The sequence below is a fragment of the Panthera pardus genome, unplaced genomic scaffold (assembly GCF_024362965.1).
Source record: "Panthera pardus isolate Hobbes unplaced genomic scaffold, ASM2436296v1 HiC_scaffold_11, whole genome shotgun sequence".
In the NCBI taxonomy this organism is placed as follows: domain Eukaryota; kingdom Metazoa; phylum Chordata; class Mammalia; order Carnivora; family Felidae; genus Panthera; species Panthera pardus.
In genome coordinates, this window is record NW_026526666.1 from 36300534 (window position 1) to 36325888 (window position 25355).

At 38.0% G+C, this 25355-nt stretch overlaps 1 protein-coding gene across 6 annotated transcripts in view; it reads left to right on the top strand.

Annotated features, from left to right (window-relative positions):
* Nucleotides 1-5899: 5899 nt before the first annotated feature.
* TTLL7 (tubulin tyrosine ligase like 7) overlaps nucleotides 5900-25355 on the top strand; it is a 142516-nt gene continuing 123060 nt past the window's right edge. Inside the window, exon 1 of one of the 6 annotated variants that reach the window (XR_008418872.1) lies at nucleotides 5900-6255. The gene's annotated coding sequence lies outside the window, so the exon portion shown is untranslated. Of the gene's footprint in view, nucleotides 6256-7614; nucleotides 7635-21097; nucleotides 21119-25355 lie in introns of those variants that run through there. The other 5 variants (XR_008418873.1, XM_053893296.1, XM_053893301.1 and 2 more) reach the window with 5 other exon arrangements.

A 25355-nucleotide genomic window follows, 5' to 3' on the forward strand; every position in this document is an offset into this window, starting at 1 on the left:
CAAGAGTTGGATGCTTAACCAGCTGAGTCACCCAGGCACCCTGGCAGTAACAATTTAATAAATACATTTTTGTATAATAAGTGTAATTATGTGTAGTGGGTTTCATTTATCTTTTTAAAGTTTTTATTTATTTATTTTGAAAGAGAGAGAGAGTGGGGTGGGGGTGGGGGGTTGCAGAGAGAGAGAGAGAGAGAAGGAGAGAGAGAGAATCCCAAGCAGGCTCCACACTGTCAGTGCAAAGCTTGATGTGGGGCTTGAACTCATGAACTGTGAGATCAGGACCTTAGCCAAAATCAAGAGTCAAACGTTTAACTGACTTCAGCCACCCATGCTCCCTGTATAGTGGGTTTTAAATACTGGTCTCCCATTTTCTTTTCAACAAGTGGTGGGTGGGGTTAAAGGGTTAAGTGTAGCAGACTGGACGTTTGTGAGCCACATGTTGTTCTTGTCCTGTATGGTGTGGTCACACTGGTCAAATGATTGTGCCTTAGAATCACTTATGGTGCTTAATAAGAATACAGATTCCAAGGTCTCACCCAAGAGTTCCTAAAATGAGAATTTTTAGCAAGAATTTGGAAACACTGGCTAACTCTATGCTGCAATGGTCGTTTCTTGTTTCAGCGTTTCTTTTCTGAGCAGAGAAACCTAGAAAAGGGTACCCAATGTTTCCACTGGGAGGACTCTCATTTAAATCCTCTTTAAGAAATGACTCATTTCCTTTGAAGAATGAGAGTTGAAAATAGATTTTAAAACAGATACAAAATAGATTTTCTATTGTAGAGGAAAATGCAATGTACAGCTTGCTTTCTATGTAGCAGGAGGCAGTAAAAGTATGTCGAGAGTGATGTCATGCATTGGTTTGGGTTTGAAACCCGGCTTTGCCACTTTCTAGCTGTGTTACCTTTGACGAATTAATTGTTGTAATTCTCAGTTTCTTCATCTGTTAAATGAGGCTGAAAATGGTACTTCACATAATAATAATACTTACCTCAAAAACACTATGACTTAAAAAGTGATAACTAGGGGCGCCTGGGTGGCTCAGTTGGTTAAGCGTGCAATCCTTGATTTCGGTTCCGGTTGTGATCTCATGGATCACAAGTTCTGACCCTTCATTGGGCTCTGTGCTGACAGCACAGACCCTGCTTGGGATTCTGTCTGCCCCTCCCCCGCTCAGGCTCTTGCTCTCTCTTTCAAAAATAAAGAAATAAACATTAAAAAAAAGTGATAGCTAAAAGCAAACAGAAATGACACTATTAAATATTCTCAATAAGAGTAACTTGGGATGTTAACATCACCACACACCTTAGTGTGTTGGCCAACACATAGTTTGTATTAATATTTTTATTAATAAATTAATATTAATAAAAATTTTTATTAATATTAATAAAAAATTAATTATTTTTTTGGCCATATATGTATTTTTTAATTCCAGAGAGAATTTATTCAGTTCTGTAAGACTGTGAACAGTATATTCCATGAAAATCCAGAAGAAAATGATTTGTATCAGGCCATTGCACAGTAACCACTCTGCTGCTGCAGATCTGGGAAGTGGGGCAGGGAAGTGTCAGCTCTGAAAACCGCTTCCCCAAATGTGGGAAGGAGCTGCCGGCTTCAGCTCTTTCTCCGGAGCGGGACTCAAGTTTTGCAGACACCAGCACTGGGAAGATGCCTCAGGACTCCCAGACATTTCCTTTATTTGACAATCAGCGATTAGTTCTTATCCACCTGAACTTTCTGTAGATTTTTGAAAGTGGTGACAGGTACACAGGTAACCAATGTATAGAGCTTGTTTGGTGAATCCTCATCCTTGTTATGTTTTCTGGACAACTGCACATGGATATGGAATGGAACACCCCTTATTCCTTTGGCCCAGACAGCGTTGTTGAGCCTGGTGTCAATGCACATATCTGTCGTTCCCCTTTCTTTTGTGGTAAGTTTCCGGATCTCTTTGAGTGCCCGAGGAGTACATTTCTTGAAACCCACTCCATCGTTGCACTTGTGGAGGTTGATGGTGTATTCTCTGGTCACTACTTTGCTGGTAGCAGAACGGCTCTTCTGTCACCCTTCCTTGGGGGAGCCATTCTGAAGGGCCAGGTTGGAAAGGAGTTACTTAGTTATTATTGAATCAAAAAGTTCAACATGGTGTGGCTCACCACTGTAGTTTTATCAAAGGTACTAAGTATTTTCTTTCTCTTTGGCTCTCTTATTAATATCATTTTAAAAGTGATATTATTTGAATGTCCGCATGTCATGCTGATTTTGTGAATACAAATAAATTCACCCTAATAATGCTGCCTAAATAAGATTTAATAATCACTTTAAGTTTAATAGTCATCCCTTCCCGCCCCCAAGCTCCCTCATTTGGGACAGGAAATACTCAGCTGGGTCTCCCAGGTGCTCCAGAATAATTCCACTCATGCTCTACGGCTCTGGGTTCCTAGTCAAGACATTTGACTGTATATTGGCCACCAATGCCCTTTATGAGAATATGCCTTCACTGGTGGAGCCATTCCTTATTGGTGGCAAGGTTGCACAACGATCTGTGGCAGACTGGGTGAGAGAATGGCCCTCTCCCTGGTTCTGTGTCACTAGGGCCCATAGTAATATATCTTACACTCGATATCCCACAAAGTCATTTGTGAAAATAATTCCTCAGTTTCTGGCCCTAACTTCTTTCCCCAACATGCTCAAAAGCATTTGCAGACTCTGTGGGAGAGTAGGGAATGCAGGCATCACACCATTCCCTCCTTTCCTTTTGCCAGTTTCTCAAGGTCACGGGCACAGCATGTCCCCTTCCTTCTTCATTTAGAAATACACACTCCACGAAGTTCAACTTATATAAACGGATGGCTGGAGATGTCCCTGATAACCAGGTTCTAAATCCCAGCGTGGTCTCAGGTAAACCACCTGAGACCTTATCCTTCTTTCTTATATCCCTGTCAATCAGACAGAGAATACTAATTCCAAAGGCATCTTGGCTACTTGTCTCCTTTTGTGTCCCCTTTGAAAGTGAAACAACTTCATGTGGAGAGAAGAGTCACACATTTCGGAGGCTGAAGCCATCCCCACCCTGAGTCATAGCTGCCTGGCCTCACTAGGGATCTAGACACCGGCTCCTCAGCAACATGGAGCTCTGGGGATTTCTGTTTTGCTGGGACTGATGTGTGAACATTTACAATAACAGTCAACATAAGAACAATGACACAACATAGGTAAGGATTTAATTTTATTCCTTATTTTTCAAAAAGCTTCCTTAACATGATGTGACAGTTACTAATGCCCTATTACTTTAAGTTCTGCTAAAGTATATGAGGACCCATGACATTACGTCCATTTAAAAACTCTTGTTCTTTTCTGGGAAGAACAATAGTGCAAAGTATAATATTGAACAATAGTTAAGGGGTAGTGTAAAGCACAATACAGTGTAAATGATGATGTAAAAATGATTAACAAAAAGGCAGTGGAGAATTTCTCCTCACCTTCACATGACCCAAATCATGCATTTTTTGTTTGTTTTGAAATTGATGTTTCCACGTTAGTTCTGAGGGAAGTACAGCCTCTTCTTTCTGATTCCTATTCCTAACCTCAGGGTGACATCCACCTTAGATACTTAAGTATCCGCAGTTTTCATAAAGAAGGGATAAGTAAACTCACATTCATGGACCAATCATGGTTATGATAAAGCTTAGTATATGTTTCCCTGAGGCATTCTAGTGGAAAGGCACTAGTCCGATTGCAATGCTTCCTCTGCTGCTCATTATCTATGAGATGTGAACCCAGCATGACAAACTTTCTGAGCCTAGTCTGTTTAAAAACTAGCAATGATATTGGGGCACCTGTGTGGCTCAGTCGGTTAAGTGTCCAACTTCGGCTTAGGTCACGATCTCATGGTTCCTGAGTTAAAGCCCCGTGTCTACCACTGTACTGACAGCTCAGAGCCTGGAGCCTGCTTCAGATTATGTGTCTCCCTCTCTTTGCCCTCCCCTGCTTGCACTCTCTCTCTCAAAAATAAGTAAACATTAAAAAAAAAAAACCTACCAACAGTATCACCAATTTTACAGGAGTTTCTAGAAGAATAAATGTGGGAATACAAGCTAGTGCAGCCACTGGAAAACAGTATGGAGGTTCCTCAAAAAACTAAAAATAGAACTACCCTACGACCCAGCAACTGCACTACTAGGTATTTATCCAAGGGATACAGGTATGCTGTTTTGAAGGGGCACATGTACCCCAATGTTTATAGCAGCACCATCAACAATAGCTAAAGTATGCAAAGAGCCCAAATGTCCATCGATGGATGAATGGATAAAGAAGATGTGGTATACACACACACACACACACACACACACACACACACACACACACACACTGGAGTATTACTCAGCAATCAAAAAGAATGAAATTTTGCAACTACGTGGATGGTACTGGAGGGTATTATGCTAAGTGAAATTGGTCAGAGAAAGACTAATATCATATGACTTCACTCATGAGGACTTTAAGAGACAAAACAGATGAACATAAGGGAAGGGAAACAAAAATATAAAAACAGGGAGGGGGACAAAAACATAAGAGACTCATAAATATGGAGAACAAACAGAGGATTACAGGAGGGGGTGTGGGAGGGGGGATGGGCTAAATGGGTAAGGGGCATCAAGGAATCTACTCCTGAAATCATTGTTGCACTATATGCTAACTAATTTGGATGTAAAGTAAAATAAATAAATAAATAAAATTAAAAATTAAAAAATAAAATAAACATTGAAAACAAAGAAGAATAAATGAATAAAACTGGAAACAGTCTCAGTACAGTGTTTGGTCCATAGTATGTGCTCAGTTTATGTTAAAAGATTATGTTAACTTAAAAACGGACAAATCTTAATCCAGAGAAAATGGCTTTTAACTGTGGAATTTCTACCGGGGGGATGTATTTTGAGGGTTTTTTTTTTTTTTTTTTTTTTACTCCATTAAATTACATTTTAAAGGTAGTTGCCAACTCTGTTTTTTTTTTTTTTTGTTTTGTTTTGTTTTGTTTGTGTGTTTTGATAAAGAAAACTATACACTTGTCTTAAATTTTACCATGGTCTGAAATGAGTCTGCTTAAGCCTGGTTGTGACCTGGGCAGGGACCAAAGGACCACAAACGGGCTTTCACAGCAGTCTAAGACATGTCCCGGTGGGAACTTCTCTTCCCAGCTCTATGAAATTCATTTCATATTAGGATACTATCTCCTCCCCATTCCCAAGACACTAATCTTTAAAATGGTGAACAATGAGCCTGACATATTTTTGACTTTCTTTAATAATCTTTTATAGAGCTGTTAAAGGGGCTTCCTAAGTCCACATTTTTTTCCAACTGCCGTGGTTCAACATTTGTGGAACGACCGTAAACGATTCAAAACTGTCCCTTATTTTCCTGGATCTACAAATCACCTATCGGAGGGGGCCCACCTGATTTTATTTTCTAACTTTCAGGCTGGGCGTGGATACCTTTTAATTCTTTGCTCCACAAAGATGCTTGGGTAAAAGGTCTGAGGAACCCCTTCAAGGACTCAGATGCCCCCTCTGATTTGTGGTAGGACGTCTGGAGTAAGATATGCACCAGGAACTGGCGCCACCGGGCCCCACCGCGGAGCAGAGGGCGGCACGAAGGCAGGGCTCAGGCCAGCGCCCTTTCGCATCCCCCCAGGAGGGGACACCGCCCAGGCGCACCCGTCGCTAGGTCCACTGTTTGCCGCGTTCGAAAGGAGCCCTGAGCGGGACCAAGGCAAACCGGGAGGGGGGGTGGTGCCCGGAAAATCTAAAGGATTGTGTTAGTCCACAGCCAGGGAGAGCAGGGGCTCCTGGGTTGGTACCTTCTGCCCCCCACCCCCCAAGCCCTCCCGGCGCTGCTGGGCGGCGGCGGAGTCCCCTCGGCCTTGGTTTCTCCCAACCGTCGCCGGGCCTGGGCGCCCTCCGCGTCCGCCCCTCTCCGCACGTCGCGCACCCCCGGTCGCAGCCCACTAATGGTCTGGCCCGTCGGTAGCCGCCACCCCCTTCGGCAGCGACAGCTGCTCCAGCTGCTCCGGGTGGAGCGCCCCAGCCCCGAGCCGTGGCTGCCTAGGGTGGCGGGCCCGCGGAGGGGAGCAGCGGACCACCAGCTCTGGCTGCGGGGTCCGGGGGCGACCGCCCGCGGGGATCCGGGACGCGGGGGAGCCGCAGACGGGCCGCCTGCAGCGCGGAGGGAGGCGAGGACCGGGGCTGGGCTTTCCTCACCCGGGTGAGTACCTGCTGCTCCGATCCTCCCAGACCCCCTTTCACTGCCCCACCCCACCCCGAGGTGTCGGCCCCCCCACCGGGGACGGTCACAGCTCTAGGGACACTGGCTCCCGTGGGAGCAGCCGAGCCGGGAGCTCGTACTGTTAGGGCTAATGATTCAGCAGCATTCGTGCCCCGAGAGAGATTTGGGCAGAATGGGGGAGGGCAGGGGGACGGGGTCAGTTGCTGTGCTCTCACCTCAGTTTCTAGGCTTCAGAGGTGCCACTGGGCGGGCAGGGTCGGGTGGGGTGAACCAGAAAGCTCCCTGCTGGCTTGTTCTGTATTTTGTCCTTTTCCCACAGCATGGTACGAACCTCTGTGAGTGTGCGGTGCAGTCTTCAAAGTGTGTCAGATTAGTGTGTTTTTCGCACTTGCGAGTGAAGCAGGGGGCCCTTGTCAGTTCCTTTACTTCTTGCTCCATTAGACGCCTAATTCATGCCTTCGTCCACTCAGTTTTTCTTCGCCTAGCGTTTCCCCGCTAATGTATGAAATAGATGCTGTATGCAAGTTGTCTTGTGTTCAGAGTGGGTTTGATTGGTCTTGGTATAGGAGGAAAAGATTTAAGGGAGGCAGGAAATAATACTTGCAGAGCCTGGACGCTTACTTTTAGATAATATTATTTCATTAAATCATCACAACAACCTAGAACCAAAGGTGGAAAGTGAGGAGCCTGGAAGTTAAATTACATCCTCAAGGTCACAGAACAGGAATTTGAATGCAAGTCTCCGTGACTCCAAAGCCCATGGATCTTTCACCGTAACAAGGAGTTGTGTGTCCCAGTGTAAGTGTACCTATATATGGTCTATTAGGTGTTCAACATAAAATTAATTTTCATGTGAGTAATCTCAAACAATAGCAACAACCTGTAAACTAACTGTGTATGGAATTATTGTTCTTTTAGTATGAAAGAGCATTCTTTGAATTGCATGGAAAAAAACCTATTTTCTTAGAAACCATATGCCAAAAGATAATATCTGGACAACACTGCATAGAAGAGCTAGGTCATAGCAGGAGATGTTTAACACATTTTTGGCAGTGATAAATGGTGGTTGCTCAAATGTTGGAAAAACCAATTAGGAAAGTTAAAAAAAAAACCGGGAAATATTTTTTTTCTTCTTAAACTTTAGAGAAAACATTTGCAATGAGAACAGGTATTTAGTTCATGGGATGTGTGACTGAACTATTTTTGTGGGGTGTGTCATCCCATGATAGGGTGACAGATAAACTCAGACTGATAATGTTATTTGATTCGTTACAGCTGTGATTGGGCATAGTAGGTGATAACTCCATTTTACAGACTAAGGAACTGAAATACAGAGAAGACTCAAGATCATATAGCTAGTGAGTGGTGGAATCTGGACAAGCATTGACTTAGCAAAATAAGTGCTGTAGCGAAATGTAGTTCTGTATAGTGGGAAACTGCATTGATTTATTTTTGCCCTGCCCTTCAGAGTCAACAGTTATAATTGACCTGTGTGCTCTTTCTGAAAAAAATAATGGATGCTGGGTTTTGCTTTGTCTATTGCTTGGCCATTTGGTTTGCTTTCACTTATGATTTATGTATTCTCTCTTAAGATATGAAACTCTTGTTGATGTCTCTGGGGGCAGGTTGCTATAGTGCAAATGCTCATTATTCTCTTAGTACTGGAATAATATTTGATGGCAGATAGGAACATAATCATCTTAGTCCATCATGTATAGAGTATTGAACTACTTACATTGGAGAATTATTAATGAGGATATTGATAGACTAAAGCCCACTGCCTAAATAAGGCCATAAAATGGAGACACAAATTTGTATTTGTTGTTCACCCAAGACCTTAAGAGAAGTAGGATCTTGTGATTAGTCTTAAATTTGATTCCTAGGAAGTCATTTCTTTTTGTTCTTTATATGGCTGTAGACTCTATCCTGAACCTTGGTGAGGCATCTTGCAGTCCAATCTGTTTAATTCTCAGGAGGACAGCAGACTTGGTAGGAATAAATAAGCAAAACTACGATCCCACTACTATTAAAAAAAAGCAAAAGAAAGTACGTGTCCTAGTGGTGAAGGGTCAGTGGGAACCTTTTAAAACCAAGGCAACACATTTTATTTAGATAACATCACCAAGTATGAGTATAATACCAACCTGGCTTTAGCACTTCATCTTTTCTCTCTCCTCTCTCTCTTCCTGTATGTCTGAATGTTTTGTCAAATGACTATGGTCTGCAAACCATTCAAATTCTTGACTTCAAGGACCTTAAAGTCTAACTGGGGAGATATTTACTTACACAGGAGTAATTAACAAAATAATTAGAACTGGTCTAGGACCAGAAAAAGGTGGTGCTATGTATGCTATATCAACACCTTAAGAAGGAGAAAGCATAGAGATGGGAGTTCATAAGAGGATCAGGAAACTCTTCATGGATGGAAGTGAATTCAGTCACTCTGCAAGATGGGAAGGGTTTGGATAGGTAAAGAGAAAGCCAGACAAGGAGGTTCAGCTAAGTGCTCATAGACTATTTGGCTACCCAGTGACAAATTGTGAAGAACCTTACATATCAGGCAGGGAAATCCACTCCTCATCTGGTAATCATAGGGAACTAATGTAGGTTACTAAGCTCGCTAGGTTTCTCTTTGGCTAGTCTTGCTCACATTCTCCATATTCCTTGCTCCAAGTGCTCTTCCAGAAAATACTGTATTTCCTGGGTTCTGATATTAAAAAGGTCAGTTGTTAACTCAACCCAGAACGAGTTTTCTATTCAAGTAACATTTTTCCTCTTTCAGAGAAGCTTGCCTTTCAAAAAGCTTTCCCTTTCCATTATAGATTTATGAACAATTTGGAAGCTATAAGAATATGAAAAGGCAAAAAATCACCATGCTTGTACTAACAAAGATAAGCAAAGTATTAATATTTTGATGTGATTCTGATGTTTCCTTCCCCTCTTTTTTCTGTGCATAGTTTTAATCATGATATATATATTCCTTTTTAAAATATTTTCACTTTACATTTTATAACATTAATTTTCACTTAATTACAACTAAACAGTCAGCTTCTAAAATATCTACATAACATTCCATTAGGTAGATGTACCATAATTTCTTAACCATTCCTCAATGTTGCTATATTATTGACGATAATAAGTAATGCTGTGATGAACATCTTTGTTCGTAAGTTCTTTTCTATATTTTAGAAATTGGTTTCTTAGGATAGAGTCTGAGAAATGAAATTCTAGGTTAAAAAGTATGAATTCTTAGTTTAAATTTTTTAAAAAAAATTGAGATATAATTGACATATAACATATTAGTTTCAAGTGTACACCATAATGATTTGATATCATTTGATATTTACATATATTACGATTGATCACCACACTAAGTCTAGTTAATATCTGTCACCACCCAGTCACAGCTTCTTTTCTTGTGATGTGTAGTTTGGCTACTTTATGCAAGTTTTGAAGCTCTATTGGATTCATCATGTTCTCTTTGGACATTACAAATTAAATATAAGATATTGGCATATTATTAATTAATAACAGTCACTCCTGTCTGTGGTTCCTCAGATTATACTTTTTCAGGCAACCTCTTCTTTTGATTGGAGAAACTACTTAAATTATTGGTACTGGGCAAAATAGGTGAAGAGGATAAGAGGTTTAAGCTTCTAGTTATAAAATAAAGAAGTCATAGGGATGAGAAGAAACAACTGAATGTAGTCATAGAGAATATAGTCAATAATATTATAATAATATTGAATGGTGACAGATGATAACTACACTTATTTGGTGTAGTGGTGAGCATTGCCTAATGTATAGCGTTGTTGAATCACTGTGTTGTACACCTGAAGCTAATGTAATATTGTATATCAACTATACTTCAGTTAAAAAAAAAAAATCTTGGGTAGTGAGAAAGGCAGGCGTAGGGGGCCACTGTGGAGAGATGGCAATAGGTTGGAGAACATGTTTGGTGAGAGCCAGCCAGACGGAGTTGATAGTCAGAGAAGGGAATACATGACTTTCTGGTTTTAGCACTGTGTCTGTGGACCTTGACTCCCTCCCCTTTAGCCTCCCCTATGGCATCTACCCCACCCTTATCTCTTTGAAACTTCACCTTCTTCTGTCCGCCTGTATCAGGTTTCCAGGTCTCCAACTTCAGTATCCTGGTAATGCGAGGCATATGAACACACTCTTGTACTCTAATTTAGAGAATCCACATAGGTGAGGGAGGGAACTTCAGATCTCCTTCAGGTTCTCAGCAGAAGCCCTGGGTATAAGGTACAAGAGAGTGTAGTGAACATGGATGATTTCTGCCCCTTCCCCATGTACACTGCTAGAGATAGTCTTTGAGATCAGGGTCCATTTGGACACACAGAGAACATTCCCAGCATTTCCCTTTGGGATTCAGACACTTCCCTTCCCTTGTTGTAACTCTCCACCGAAGGAAATCTCCCTCAAGGAGAGAGACTAACCCCTAACCCCTAACCGCAGCAGTTGTAGGGATGGAGTGACATTACCTCCTCTGCTTTGGCCATCTCTTATTCCCCCAGTCTCTCACCTTTGCTTCCTCTGAGTCCCACCTCCACCTGCTTGGAATACCGGAAGCCATTGAGGTGGGGACGTCATTAAGTTTCTCTGAGGACCAATGGAAGGGGAGTCACTGGGATGTGAATATGCTTTGAGGGCACAAGTAGGGAACCTGCACAAGTATGTAATATGTCATCAGTTTTGGGAGATCTGAAAGGAAACAATGAAAACTGAACCATCAACTTTACAAATCCAAAATAGGCACCCTCTTCCCCTTTTTAGGACCTGACAGATGATTTCTGGTGGAAGCCGGGCATTGAGGTACACAGTATTTTGGGAAGAATTTGCCCTGTGCTTAGTTGAGAACTATTATTTAAAACAATTTCCTTAAACTTTCAGAAAGTGGTAAATTTATTTCCATTCCTCTCAGGCATTATCTGTCAAAGTTGAACTGGGCATAGCCAGCCGTTTCCCTAGGGTTAACTCAAAGTTAAAAAACTTAAATTTAAATAGGCTTGCCTATTTATTCTCCACTACCCTTATTTCTGTTAATTCCCATTTGACGTTTATTTGTTAACACACTCCTGCCCATAGTACACATAGTAGTTAACAAAGCCAAGGTGTTGAGATTGTTTAGGCTCTGAGAAGGTGAGTGATAAATCTGTTTTACTCTTTTTTCCTTCACTCTGTACTTGCAAGTGACTGGTTGGCCTATGTTCCTTTGACTCCTTTGAAAGTTTAGAGTTAGGTGGTCAGGTGATCACTGGGTCTTCTCTAAGGCTGACTGAAAGCTCTGTGAGAACTCCTTCCTTTGAAATTGATGATATTCTTGGTCGGCTGGGTGTGCTGAACTGTCCACAATGTTTGGTTTTTTAAAATTGTGTTGTGGCTCCTGAGCTTCCAAACTTCCATGTTATTTTTGTTCCTCTGCTTAGCCATGTGAAATGGAACATTATTTTTGACAAAGGATTCTTTTGAACATTTCCATCTCTTTTACTCACTACTTTGCAAAGCCTGACCTAGTCAGGTCTAATTCAGCCAGATGGAATTAGCTTATTTTTACATGAATTCTCCTTTTCCTCCATTAGTGTATTTCTGTGAAATTGACTTCTTAAAGTAAATTCAGCATTTGTAGATTTGGAAGATGGATTAGCAGTAATCCAGGCAGCAGGTTCAAGATTATTTTGAGGTTTTTTTGTTGGATTAGAATTTTAGAGCTGCTTAGATATATCTCTCTTTTAAGGTAGCACTATCTTTCTTTTGTAAGAGGAGTGAACCCACTTAAAACTTATTTGTGTAAAATCTGCTTTAATTGATGTGGTCCTAGTACTAGGTTTGACTGATTTTGTGTTATGAATGGTTATATGTGTGGAGTATTGGTAGGAAAACGTGGATTTAATTTACATCATTGCATTTGATGGGAAAATTTTCATGTGTAATTTTGTCGTTATTATTTAAGCTAGTTTTTTCAAGGTACTTAATAAATAAAATCTGTAACCATGTGTGATTCTCATAGTGATTGCTAAAAAATCAGGACAATAATTTTAGCACACATCTCAGTTTATATTTAGAATCAGTCAGTCTGCAGTTACCCAACAAATATGTGCTAGCTACTCTGGAGAGGAACGATAGAAATTGGACACTTTCTATATTCAGCTTAGTTTACATGAAACCAAATGGGGGCATTTTCATTTAGCTTTTAGATTTGATCACATGTAAGATGACAATATGGTATTTAGGTACTTAGCATGTCTCAATCTAGAATATTAAATATTCTTTCCTCCATTTCGACAATATAAAAAATCAAGTGAGAGAAAAAAAACGGGCATAATTTGCATGCACATTCATTAAAATTGGTCTACAGCTGCCCCTTTAGATACTGATTTTGACAATAGATGCTAGCATTTACTATTATATGTAAATAAAAGGATAATCTTTATTCATTTAATGGATAGTTTTAATGGTTTTACTTTTAGGGTATTTGAGGAAAAAAAATAGCTTGTCTAATTCATTGAATACTTTTTAAAATCTCTGACATCTACATTTACTCCATATCAGCATCCCCTTTGGTCAGCAAACACATTTCAACCCATTATTTTTGGTAAGTTGAAACAAGTTATTTCTGGAACCTGCTACAAAAGGATACTAGATGTCTTAAATATTAAGGAAAGCTTGATGTGCAGGCGAGGGGGATCAGTGCTTAAAATCAAATGAACTGTATGCATGTAGAAAAGCTTTTTCACTTGTCAAAACTCAGTGCCAAATGAGTATTTTGGGAAGAAAGAAAAGTTTACTGCTCCATATGTGAGGGGGCTGTCATTTCAGAATAGAAGGCATTTTGTCTTTTAAAAATTTATCTTGGGTATAGAATATGTGAGAGCTATTTTCTTCCTTAACTAAGGAATTAAAAGTTAAATGTTCTTCATTAGTTATAGTAGGGCATACTTACTTCAATAACATGCTTGAGAGTGTGTTTGTGAATTTTGTTTTTAGTATCCATAAGGAACCAGAATAACTATAAATATGAAGTAAGGTTCTTAAAGTTAGCTTCTACTGGGAATAAAATTAAGCAAATATACTTAGCAATATCTATGAATATATATATTTAGATGTCCAAATAAAATTACCTAATGGTCCAAGAGTTTTCCTCTCTTTAGTATGACTGTACATATTATGGTGGTATGAGAGCGATTATCATGCTTTCTAGAAGAAAAAAGTAATAACTTTTTCTTTCAGAGAAGTATGAAAATATTGGGATTTATATAATTTTTTGGGTTATTTCTAACATTTTGTAAGTATTCCACAAATGCAACTTTTCCTTCCACTTAATATTTGGTATTATTTTTATATAATTTTTTATTGTGATTAAAAATTCATGACAAAATTTACCATGTTAACCATTTTTAAGCATACAGTTGGTAGTGTTAAATATATTTACATTGTTGTGAAGCAGATCTTCAGAAATTTCTCATCTCACAAATCTGAAATTCTGAACTAATTAAATAACAATTCCCTTTCCCCATCTCCAAGCCCTTGGTAGCCACCATTTTATTTTATATTTCTATGAATTTTACTACTTTAGATACCTTAGATAAATGGAATCATATAGTATTTGTCTTTTTGTGATTTATTTCTTTCACTTAATGTCCTAAAGCTTCATTCATTTTGTAGCATATGTGAGGATCACCCTCCTTTTTAAAGCCTAATAATATTCCATTGTATATGTAAACCACATTTTGTTTATCCATTCACCTGTGAATGGACATTTGGGTTGCTTTCACTTCTTCACTACTGCAAATAACATAGCTGTGCAAATATCTCTCTGAGACCCTGCTTTCAATTATTTTAGATACGTACCCAGAAGTGGTATTGCTGGATCACATGGTAGTTCTATTTTTAATTTTGAGGGAAACTTTCATCCGTTTTCCATAGTAGTTGCACTATTTTACATTCCCAATAGTGTGTAAGGGTTCTAATTTCTCCACACCCTCACCGACACCAGTTATTGATTGATTGATTACTTGATCCATTGTAGCCATCCCAGTAGGTATGAAGTGATATCTCATTGTGGTTTTGATTTGCATTTCTCTGGTGGTTAGTGCTGTTGACGTCTTTTCATGTGCCTGTTGTCTGTCAGTACATCATCTTTGGAGAAATGTCTATTTAGGTCCTTGGCCCATTTTTTAATGGGTTATGTGATTTTTTTTGTTTTTGAGTTGTTGGAACTCTTTACATATTCTGGATATTAACCCCTTATTGGGTATATGATTTTCTCCTACTCCATAGGTTGTCTTCACCATATTAATTGTGTCCTTTGATTTACAGAAGATTTTTGTTTAATGTAGTCCCATTTGTCTATTTTTGCTTTTGTTTTTTATATAGCATTGATTACTTTGAGCAGTTTAAAAGTGCATTGACAGGGGCGCCTGGGTGGTTCAGTCAGTTAAATGACTTAATTTCGCCTCAGGTCATGATCTTACAGTTTGTGGGATCAAGCCCTGCGTAGGGCTCTATGGTTATAGTGCGGAGGCTGCTTGCGATTCTCTGCCCCCATGTGCGTGCCACACTCTCTGTCCCATTCTCTATCTCTCAAAATAAATACATGAACTTAAAATAAAGTATATTGACAGAATTATTTCAAGTTGCTGTTTATTAATTCTTTTCCACCTTATTCTTTAAAGTCCACATGATTATTTTTGAGACCTTATGTGATAATGACTAGTGTAATTATTTAACAAATTAAACCGAATTTTGATAGGAGTCCCTTTTAAAAATATCCAGTGTAGTATTTATTTGCTATAATTTACCATGTGTTAATAGGAATTGTCTTAAACTTATGTATCAATTTAGGGAGAATTAACATCTTTACTGTGTTGATTTTTCCAGTCTGTAAACATGGAATGTCTTCACAATTTAGGTTGTCATTGGTTTATTAGCAATTTATAATTTTCATTATATAGATATTACCAATGTTTTGTTAGACTTATACCTAATTACATCATTTTATTTGGAGTGTCTGTAAATGATATTCATTTAAAATGTGTTCTCATTACTTTGTTGTCAATACCTAGAAATGTAGTTGGTTTTTGTGGGTTGATCTTGTATCCTGAAATTTTACTGAACTCACATTTTGGATCTAGGATTTTAGGTCCTTTGAGAGTTATTTATTTGTTTATTTTATCATCTGCAAACCACGACAGTTTTCTTTCTTTCTTTCCAATATGTTAAGGTTAAAATAAATCTTTAATTTTTTTTTTTTTTGCCTTATTTCAAGAGCTAGAACTTCTCGTATTGTGCCAAATAAGAATGTTGAGAGTAGACATTCTTACCTTGTTCCCAATATTAAAGGAAAATTATTCAGTCTTGTACTATTAAGTATGATGCTAGCTATAGGTTTTTTGTAGATGTATTTTATTAGGTTGAGAAAGTTGCCCTTCTGTTTCCAGTGTGCTGAAACTTTTTATCCTGATATTGGATATTGAGTTACATCAAATGTTTTTTCTGCATTAATTGATATGCACATATGATTTTTTTCCTTAGCCTATTGGTATGGTAGATTACATTGATTAATTTTTAAATAGTGAATGAGCCTTGCATACATGGAAGAAATCCTGTTGGGTCATATATACACATGACACACACACATACACACACACATTGTTGCATACAATTTGCTAAAATTTTATTAAAGATTTTTGCATTTAACTTCATGAGAGATGTTGGTTTATAGTTTCCCTTTTGTTGTGCTTTCTTTATTTGGTTCTGGTTGTTAGAATACTACTAGCCTCATGTGGCACTAAGAAACTATAGTTTGTTGAGTTTGGATGTTGTATCAAATTCAAATATCCATAATTAACTGAGGAGACTATTAAAATACTTCTTTCTCGGGGCGCCTGGGTGGCTCAGTCGGTTAAGCCTCCGACTTCAGCTCAGGCCACGATCTCGCGGTCCGTGAGTTCGAGCCCCGCGTCGGGCTCTGGGCTGATGGCTCAGAGCCTGGAGCCTGCTTCCGATTCTGTGTCTCCCTCTCTCTCTGCCCCTCCCCCGTTCATGCTCTGTCTCTCTCTGTCTCAAAAATAAATAAATGTTAAAAAAAAAATTAAAAAAAAAAATACTTCTTTCTCCTACTACATATACTTCAACCAAAACAGACTCTCATAATGAATGCAGAAGCAGATATGAGAACTTCAGCTCTGTGAAGAGGATATTACAAAGATTTTAAAAAGTACAAAACACCACTCATTTCTTTTTTTGAAAAAATTATAGTTATTTTAAAGTAAGATCTGTTTTTGTTAACCCATAATGGTTTTAAACATCTATCAATTTTAGTTTCTTGTAGGGTCAATATTAACAGGTATAACCAAAATCAAAGTCAACAAAATTAAAAACTGTAAAGGGTTCCAACACCAAAAAAAATTGAGGATCAGTACTAAGGCAACCAAGGCAAGGAGAAAAGTGAAGCCAGAAGTGTGGGCGTGTGCGTCTCACACTCGGCTGGGGGTTAACCGACTTGTTCCATGTGCGCGTTTTCCTTTTTTCTCCACTAATACTTTCATTTCACAAAAGACGCTTTTTCCTCCACACCTTCTCATCAATATGTACTCCTCTCTCAGAATAAATATGGTAAAAAGGCCACGAGAAACCTACAATACAGTCTTTACAAAATGAAATCCCTTAAAATTATCCCCACTCTAACATTAATAAATCCACATATGTTTATGTAACTATATTTTAAGTTATAAGTTATAATAAAATAGAATAACAGTATTACTTCAGTGATTGCTTATGCAAGGATGAAGTAATTTAGAATGTTTTGTCAAGAACTGACTCAAAGATGTTATAAGAAACATTTCAACTGCTGTCCTTTGATTTTGATTATTATAAACGGCTTTTCTTTTGTACTTCACTACTTTTTAAAGTATAATTTATATATAGTAAAATGTACAACTTGGCAAATTTTTGCAAGATTTTGGTAAATGCCATTTGAAGGTACATAGTTTGTAATAGGCTGTAATGTAAGATGAGATGAAAAAGAACCTGAGAATATCGGTGAAGAAAAAAGTGAGATGAAATGAGCTAGGGGAAACATTAGCTCACAAAATCCTGAACTCCGGTATGTTTATTAGAACTGGGCACACATTTAATTCCAAAATTTCTAACTTCCAGGCAAAGAGGAAAACATGAAAGATTTAATGATTGAGAAGCTCATTTATGAGAGGAGCAGACCAATTGCCTAAGAGGAGCAAAGTTTTTCCTGTCTAGAATCCAGAATGAAGTTTCTGCTATATATATATATATATATATATATATATTTTTTTTTTTTTTTTTTTTTTTTTTTTTTTTTTTTTTTTTTTTTTTTTTAAAGTGGATTCAGTATAGCATAATGCAAAATGTCCTCAACAGCCAGCCTTACACTGAAAGTCAGCAGGATTCTTTGGGCTATTGGGTCCTTCATCTAGGCCCATTGTGTGGCTCTGTGTCTCTGGGAGAAATAACCTTGCAAGACCTGATTATTTTCTTCTCTAATATGAGAATAACATCTACCTTGAGAGCATTGTGATGTAGGTAAAGATTGTATGTGCTCAATGAATAAGCGTTCTTCCTAAAGAAGCTCTGTTAGGGTGGCCGTGACCAGCAGTGTGGTGTGGCCAGGCACACAACTCTGACAATCTGGCTTAATCTAGGGAATGGCCATTACAGTGGCTCAAAGAATGAAGGTTCTTCATATCTTTTCAGAATTCCTTCATACATACCATTTTTCTTAGCTGAGATTTTGAGGGGTGATGCAATTGAGGTTTTATTCCCTCAAATTATTTGTTTTTGGCCAAAGAATGCCATGATTGGGGAGCCTGCTGGGCTGAGTGATGGGAGTTTACCTAATATATGGTACCTAAACAGAAGGCCATGCAGCCCTGCACTGAAGTAGATGAAAGGAATGACTCTAGACTAGTTTTAAAACTTCCTCCAAAGTTAATTTGACATTTGTTCCAACACACACAAGTGGGTGATGGAAGTCGCAAACTTGTGACACGGAATTTGGCTCCAAATGCCCGTCTAAGCACAGCCTTCTGTACACATAAAAGAGGTTCAGCTACCACTTCCACCTCTCTTACAGAGAAATGTTAATTTTTTTTTTTTTCCTCAGACCAAAATATTTTGTCTAGAGTGTTTTTTAAACCACCAGTCAAATCTCTATTGAGGGAGGCTGAAACCAAATGGTTGGGGTTTGGTAAATTCTCAGTTAGTAGAAGTTGAATTAGGCCCTAGACTTTATGAACAGAGCAGTAGAATTAGTTTGTAGTAAGTGTGCAAGCATCCAGAAGGTTAGTTTGCTTCCTTAGTGGTCTTTTAAAGGCAACTCTCAGAACAAGATAATAGGTGTTTGATTTTTTAAAATCTTCTGAATCTTTGCTAGAGTAGAATTTTCTGTCAGTAGTAATCCCCTGAGAATGCCTTAAGCCTACAATCTGTATATATTTTCCACATCATTAAAAGCCTTTTGGGGCTACCCACAGAGGACTAACTTAGATTCACTGCCATGTCTGCAGGCTGCTGAGGGTACAGCACGTTCTCCTCTCTGCTTCCTGGGGCTTACAAGATAATGAAGGGCCCAGATCTTTCTTGTCAAAACTAATTTAGTAGGAAAGTCATGGTCTTAAGTTCAGAGCCAATTAGGTACTTTTAATATGTGTTGAACTAACAAATGAATTTAGAATCAAGTTTATATCCTAGGCCCCATAACTGTTTTGAAATTATAAGCAACTAATTTGATAATAACATAGCTAAATGTCTTTCATATTAGAAATTTCCATTTTCATCATTGCCAGATTAGAATTTCTGGGTTTAAATGAATAATCATTTATTTATAATATAAATAATATAATGTAGTCTTACTGATTATGTAATTATTAATTATTAACAACTAATTACTAATATATACTGTTATATATTATAATACAATAAATTTTAATTCTCACTTACTACTTCTGCAAATATGAAAACAGCTCTTGCTTTATTGGAATGCCTTCTGGTATACTCTTGATTTAAACTGATCCTTAAGGGGTGCCTGGGTGGCTCAGTTGATTAAACATCCGACTTCGGCTCAGGTCATGACCTCACGTTTCATGAGTTCGAGTTCCGCATCAGGCTCTGTGCTGACAGCTCAGAGCCTGGAGCCTGCTTCAGATTCTGTGTCTCCGTCTCTCTCTGCCCGTCCCATGCCCTGTCTCTCTCTGTCTCTCAAAAATAAATAAATGTTAAAAAAAAATTTAAAGTCCTCAAAAAATGGGTTATAAAATGAATTACAAAAGTCAATTGCAAAGAAGTTTTGCAAGATTGAAAGATTACATTTGTGCTAATTATTTATTAATCGTGCTTTCATCATCATATTTGTAGTGTCTCATAGGAAAGCTAGATGAGTGCTTGATTTTTGGCAAAGAGCATTTCTTCTCTATAATATGTAAAATCTCCAATATACCATTTTAGAGGGTGATTAAGAGGGACAACCAAGAGGGACACCTACCTTCCTTCCTTCTCTCCTTCCTTCCTTCCTTCCTTCCTTCCTTCCTTCCTTCCTTCCTTCTTCTTTTCTCTCCCTTTCTTTCCCTCCCTCCCTCGCTCCCTCTGTCCCTTCCTTCCTTCCTTCCTCCCTCCCTTTCTTTGTGACTATAATTTATGTGTCTCATTTGAGTTTTGGATGTGGTTCTGGTTTAGGGTCCCTTTGTTAGGTTGCATCCTTTAATTTCTCTGAGGAGCCAGTTAAATGGACTGGGAAGCTGAGAAAGAAAGCTTCTTTGGTTCATATAGCACCCTCCCCCCTTCTTCCCACCAGCACATTTGTAACTCAATCTCCCTTTCTGACTAGTGTTCACATCATTTTTATCCTGATGGTCTGCTTATCCAGTTTGCCTCATATTCCATAATAGATGAAGGGTTATTATTTTAACCCTATGATGTTTAAGTATATATTTGGTGGGTGAGATAAATATTATATGAAATCTAATGCACTAAAATGAAGAAATAAGAAATTATTTTGTTATAGGCTTCCTAGAAGGAGTTATATTTAAAGTACAAACCTAGGGGCCCCTGGGTGGCCCAGTCGGTTAAACGTCTGACTTTGGCTGGGGTCATCATCTCTTGGTTCATGAGTTCAAGCCCCGCGTTGGGCTCTGTGCTGACAGTTCAGAGCCTGGAGCCTGCTTCAGATTCTGTGTCTCCCTCTCTCTCTTCCCCTCCCCTGCTCATGCTCTCTCTCTCTCTCTCTGTCTCTCTCTCTCTCAAAAATAAATAACATTAAAGAAAAATTTTTTAAAAAGTACAAACTTAAATATTTAGTGTAGAATAGGTGAAATAGTCACATAACTCTTGTTAGTGGAATTAAATGAATAAGGAAAACATCGTTGTATCCTAAAAACATACCTAAGCTGTCCAATCTTAGGGTCACAGTATGGCTTTGGAAATTATTACTCTGTAGCGCCCCCCACGCCTTTTTTTTTTTTTTTTTTTTTTGCCTCCAAAGCACCACATTTGAATTAAGATTCAAATGTAGCAAGCTGTAAGCTATGTCTACTTACAGTCCTTCTGTTTATGCTCCAAGAGGAAATTCTTGGCTTATGACCAATTCTTTACCCTCTTTGGACATCATCAGAACTGTGGATGCTGCAGCCTTTTCTTCCTGAGATGAATCAGCGATGCTGTCTGGCAGTCAGCTCCAGCCGTGGCTGGCTTTTGACTCTAATAGTTGGGCCCATAATGTTACATGAAGATGCATAATGTAGAAGATCGCTGAGCCACTTGATTTGGGCCAAAAATTTGAAACAAAGAAATGGTATGTGGTTTTCTTTTTCACATTTTAAGATTGCATAAATTTATAACTACAAAAATTGAAGGCTAACTTTGCAGAAAGACTGGCAGAATTTTTTAAATGGATTCCTGAAATAGATTTTTATGGAGCATGCTCTCTGGCATTCTTCCAATTTTAATTTTCATTTCTATCTTATTATCATTTTAAATTATTTTTTTCTAATGGTAAATAAACTTTAGTTCTAGTTTATTTAAATTTATATGTTGTTTCCATACTACCTGGTACTTACTAGATCTAGCGAATGGTATCTGTTAAACGTCTTGATTATTCAGATTACTGTGATAATATTCGACTTTTGGCTGGTCAGGAATATAAAATATTAAAACCATATTTTTGTGTATTTGTATACATATATTTACATATTTTACATATTATATATATTTTTAAAATACTTTTTTGAATAATTACATGGTTCCAATATTTCAATAAAGAAATGGGAAAGACCTGAGAAAATGCCTTTATTTAGATGAACGTAGGTGATAAAAAGACTACGATGGAGTTCAGAAGTTAAGATCAAGAGACAGTAAATGGTTTTTTGTTTCCTTTGGATTGGCATTTGAGTAAAAGTGTTTTTTCCCTATTACCATTCATAAAATGGAAACGAACCACAACTTATTTAGGGTATTTTATTTGGTGAGTGTTCGTAAATCTATTTTCATATCATTTCATTTTATTGCAAGTATAGAAACAGGAATTAGAGAAGGCGATTTAATATTAAAATAGGTAAGAGAGTAGACTGGTATAAACCATGTAAGCTAATCCATTAGAGTCAGTTTCAGAGTTTGTCCTCCTTCTTTTTTATGTAGGCTTTGGCAGACAAGAATATCATCTAGACCAGGTGTGGATAAACCAGATATTAAAGTACCTCTGATGCTAATTTGTGATTATTCAGAAAGAAAATTAAGATTCATTCTTAGTTCTGTATCTCCAAAATTTCACGAGTAAAATAATAGATAGCTGCTGTCCCTAACTGTAAAAAGTACTAAGCTTCACTATGTATCAGGCTCTGTGTTCATATTTCTGAGAATGAGAGACACTGCCCTTTCCAACAAAGAACTTTAAATCAAATACTTTAAAAATATGATACAGTGTAGTAGATGTTGTAACTGGTGATGCGCCAAAGAACTATTAATTCCATTTAGGAGATAGAAGGCAAAGAGGGACAACTAAGCTGTATTTGAATGCTGGGTACTGAAGGAAGATGTTCTAGGATTAAAGAACAACATAAGTAAATGGACGCAAATCAGAAAATGAATAACTATTTCAGGATTGTATTTTTATCCTGTAATTTTATCCCTACCTACAATAACTTTCAAACATATTTGGCTGCAACTCATGGTAAGAAATACCGTTTACTACTTGCCATAGCATACACACACGCACACACACACACGCACACACACACACACAGAGAGATAGAAATAAAAGTTTCTAGACTCAGTACTTACAGTTAATACTATTGCATGCAATGCAATCTGGCACTGTTATATTTTTATCTCTTCTGTTATTTCATTTAAAAATGTTTACTGAGGGGCACCTGTGTGGCTCAGTCGGTTTAGCATCTGACTTCAGCTCAGGTCATGATCTCACAGCTCATGAGTTCAAGTCCCGCGTTGGGCTCTGTGCTGACAGCTTGGAGTCTGGAGCCTGCTTCAGATTCTGTGTCTTCATCTCTCTCTGCCCCTCCCCTGCTCATGCTTTGTTTTCTCTCTCTCTCTCTCTCTCTCTCTCTCTCTCCCTGTAAAATAGATAAACATTAAAAAAATTTTTAAAAACTGCATACTGAATGTCACTAAATTGATTTCATGAGCCTCTGTGGGTCTCAAGGTTCATTTTTGAAAGCAAAATAAAAACAAATACCAAAGCTCAGAATTCATGGGAGGCCCTTTCAATACCAATATGCAGATTTGCAAAGGAACTATTTGACTTTTTTGTCAGCAGAGTTTGAAAATTGTAAGAAACATACTGATGGCTTTGGGATATTTGCAGTTCAGAAGGCAACATGGTATTGTGCAAAGAAAGGTTTTGAGAGTTGAACAGTTCTCTCCAAGTCTTTGGCAAGTTACTGACTGTATCTCTCTGAGTCTCAGTTTTCTGTTCTATAAAATGGAATTAGTAAAGTAATCCATAAGGACTAAATGAAATAACGTATCTCTTTAAACAGCAGTTGGAATGCCTGGGTGGCTCAATCGGTTAAGTGTTTGACTTTGGCTCAGGTCATAATCTCGTGGTTTGTGAGTTCAAGCCCTGCGTTGGGCTCTGTGCTGACAGCTCGGAGCCTGGAGCCTGCTTCAGATTCTGTGTCTCCCTCTCTCTCTGCCCTTCCCCTGCTCATAGTCTGTGTCTCTCTCTCTCAAAAATAAATAAACAGTAATAACAGCAGTTGTCAAATTTGGCTGTACATTTAAATCACATGGGAGATTTAACAAATTTCTATGCCCAGGTTGCATCCTAAACCAATTAAATTGGAACGTTTGGGGCTGGGACCCAGGCATCAGTATTTGTTTTTCTCTTTTGAAACTTAATGCTCTTTGAATAGCAGCTTTCCAAATACCCTCCCTCTGGGTCTTGGCAGCTACCATTTTATTTTGTGTTTCTACTTGTCTGACTTTTTTAGATACTTCATAAAAATGGTACTGTGCAATATTTTTACTTCTGTGACTGGATTATTTCATGTAACATGATGTCCTCAAAGTTCATTCGTATTGACATATATGGCAGGATTTTTATCTTTTTTAAAGCTGAATAATATTCCATTGTATGTATGCACCACATTCTTTTTGTCTGCTCATCCACTGATGGACATATAGGTTGTTTCCACATCTTGGCTATTGTGAATCATGCTGCAATGAACATGGGAGTGCATGTATCTCTTTGTAACCTTGATTTATTTTAATTTTTAAAATTTTGATTCCAGTTAATTAACGTATAGTATAATGTTATATAACTCTGATTTAAATTATTTTAGATAAATACCCAGAAGTGGGATTGCTGGATATGGGGTAGTTCTTTTTTTAACTTTTTGAGGAACCTGCCTACTGTTTTTCCCAGTGGCTATACCATTTTATATGCCCCTAACAGCATGCAAGAATTCCAGCTTCTCATCCTCATCAACATTGGCTATCCTTTGGTTTTTCTTTTTTTGATAGTAGCCATTCTGATGCGTGTGAGATGATATTTCTTTGTGGCTTTCATTTGCATTTCTCTGATAATTAGTGATGTTGAGCAACTTTTCTTATACCTGTTGGCCATTTGCACATTCTTTGGAGAAATGCCTATTCAACTCCTTTGCTCATTTTTAAATCGTTTGTTTGTTTGTTTGTTGCTTTTGAGTTGAAGGAGTTTCTTATATATTTGGATAATAAACCCTTATTAGATACATGGTTTGCAAATATTTTCTCTCATCCAGTAGGTTGTCTTTTCACTTTTTTTTTTTTGATTGTTTCATTTGCTGTGCAAAAGCTTTTTACTTTGATGGAGTCCCACTTGTCTATCTTTGCTTTGGTTGCCTGTGCTGTTGGTGTCATATCCAAGAAATTATTGCCAAGACCGCTGTCATGAAGAATTTCCCCTCTGTTTTCTTTTAGGAATTTTACAGTTTCAGGTCTTACATTTAAGTCTTTAACCCATCTTGAGTTGATTTTTAATGTATTGTGTAAGATAAGCGTCCAATTTCATTCTTTTACACGTGGCTATCTAGTTTTCCCAACACTATTTGTTGAAGAGACTATCCCTTCCCATCGTTTATTCTTGGAATTCTTGTTGAAGATAAGTTTGCTGTATTTACATGGCTTTGTTTCTGGATTTTCTAATGTTCCATTGGTCTATATGTCCATCTTTATGCCAATATCATACTGTTTTAATTACTATTAAGTTTGTAATGTCTTTTGAAGTCAGGAGGTATGGTGTCTTCAGGTTTCTTGTTCTTTCTCAAAATTGTTTTGGTTTTTTTGGGTCCTTTATAATTTCATATGCATTTTAGGATGGATTTTTCTATTTCTGAAAAAGAGGTGCCTTTGGGATTTTGATAGGGATTGCACTGAATCTGTAAATAATTTTGGATTGTATGGACATTTTAACTGTATTAATTCTTCCAGTATATAAACATGGGATTCTTTCCATTTGTTTGTGTCTTCTTTAATTTCTTTCCTCAACGTTTTGTAGTTTTCGGTCTTTCACATCTCAGTTAAGTTTATTCCTG